Source organism: Cotesia glomerata, unplaced genomic scaffold (assembly GCF_020080835.1).
Source record: "Cotesia glomerata isolate CgM1 unplaced genomic scaffold, MPM_Cglom_v2.3 scaffold_1965, whole genome shotgun sequence".
In the NCBI taxonomy this organism is placed as follows: Eukaryota; Metazoa; Arthropoda; class Insecta; order Hymenoptera; family Braconidae; genus Cotesia; species Cotesia glomerata.
The window spans coordinates 1-2,198 of NW_025402403.1; the positions used below are offsets into that span (position 1 = coordinate 1).

The window sequence follows — 2,198 nt, forward strand, 5'->3', positions numbered from 1 at the left end:
TATTTTATTTTTTTCCTTTGGCAGAACTTCGTTTTATGATAAAAGAAAACTTCTGACCAAAATTCATCCAAATCAAAAGGGGTCGATTCCAACTATTGGTCGATTTGACATGGAATGACCCTGCTGTCAAATATGAAAGAATAACACTGATTCTATAACTTTAAGATATAATTGTATCCAGTCGAAGGCAGAATAAAAATGAAAAACAATTATTTTCAACTGATTGCTTACGATAAGATCAAGATTTTCGAGAAATGCATCAAATCTGAATTTAGAACCTAGATGCAGGGTCTGGATGCTTGGGAAACTTTCCAAAGCTATTTGAGATGGCTAGATGAAAAGCTGAAAAAATTTCCTAAAAATGATACCCCGCATGACTTGATACCTTTCAGGTCAATTTTTGATTAATCGATTAATAAAATACTAATCAATTACTTCCTATTAATTCTTAACTTAATATATTGATGTGGGTAGTCATTTTACTCGGGATGACGATCTGTAGGTCGCACTCTGCTCCGATTTATAAAATTCGGAAATATTTAAAACCCTACTTTAGGAGTCGAAGGTCAAGAGCACAAAAATAAAATTCTGTTGCTTTTTTTCGATATTGATAGTGTTATCTCTAATCTAAAAGTAACAATTCTTGATAATGAGTTTTTGGAAATTATTATACCGATGTGTATTGGTTTCAAAGCAATTAACGTTCGATAAAAACTATTTAGTGACAAAAATCATCGATTGAAATAAAATGCATTGGATATAAATCCTATAAAAATTTATAACTGAAATTATCGATCGCGATAGAAGAGTAAGTCAATTTTTCTAGCAAAGTTTATGAAGAATTTAACAACTTGTCGAGAGGATCGAAGCTATAAAAGAACTTATCAATGTCACCTTGAATTATCTGACGGCGCAAAAACTGACTTATAGCTTCTGTATGAAAATTTAAATAAATTTGATTAATTTCTAAAAATGAATATTTAGACTGCGTCTTAATACTTCTTGATTTAATTTATTTTTAATTCATTAATGTTATATTAGATTCTGTTATAATTTTCGACTTCAAATTAATCATAAGACAGAAAAACCCAATCTTGGGGACTTAGGTATTTTTAGAATAATTTGAGTAAGCTCATTGAACAGCTGAGAAAATTTCCTAAAAATGATACCTTGCACGACTCAATACCTTTCAGGTCAATTTTTTGATTAATTGATTAATAAAATATTAATCAATTAATTTGCTATTAATTATTAACAAAAGATATTAATGTGGGTAGTCATTTTACTCGGGCTGACGATCTCTAGGTCGCATTTAGCGTCGATTTTCAATTTTCTTTAGTTTCCGAAATTCTAACTCGAACGTGATCGATATAATAAGCTCTTTGGTGAATGTTGAATTAAAAAACTAGTTTTTGCAATTTTCATAACATTTTTGTTTATTATGCTTACATAGTTACTCTTATTTACGCTTAATCACGAATAACAACTGGTCCTCCTCTGTAAAATACATTGGGAATGTGATAAGTCGCTAGATCCGTGCCGTTTTTTATTTCAATTATGTAATAAGGTGCGATAGGTAACCAGTAATATGTTTCTCTGATCCAGATGCCAACAGTCAGCGGCGTGAATTCTTCAAACTCTAGTTCTATTTTATAAATCACCTGGTTCTTATCAGGGCATTGAATTGTTAATGGTACTTCGACTTGAAATTCTTTTGGATGATGACCAGTAAGCATAAGCTACCCATTGGAATTGCCATTGAAAATCCCTGATGAAGAAACAATAAAAGTAATTAATTAATTAAAATAACGATTAATTGAAATAATACTAGCAACTTACATGAGGAACCAAGGACAGCTACCAGGAGAAGAAGCAAGTTTTTATTAGACAACATTTCGCTTTTACGATTTTACTGCTACTGCAGTTTGTAGCAGCAATCTACATTTTAACGGCACGTGGCTTCTGGATAACATTCTGCATTCAGCTATGAATAATATTGATACCATTTTTACCCTGAACAAAAAGTATTGGAACAAAGAAAAAGTATTGAAAAGTATTGATTGACTAGAAACCAATAATTTTTCAATATTTTTTCCTTTGTCTCAATACTTTTTATCAGGAGTATCCTGTTGAGCCTTCACAGATCCCATCGACAAAGCCACTTAGAAACCAATAAAATTTATGAGTTTCTAAGTGGC

At 31.0% G+C, this 2,198-nt stretch overlaps 1 long non-coding RNA gene across 1 annotated transcript; it reads right to left on the bottom strand.

Moving 5' to 3' along the window:
* Positions 1-1,418: 1,418 nt before the first annotated feature.
* Positions 1,419-1,983, bottom strand: LOC123274049. The gene is made up of 2 exons (XR_006511434.1): positions 1,840-1,983; positions 1,419-1,768 (listed from the first exon to the last, which is right to left on the bottom strand). It is a non-coding gene; the product is annotated as an uncharacterized LOC123274049 (long non-coding RNA).
* Positions 1,984-2,198: the final 215 nt, after the last annotated feature.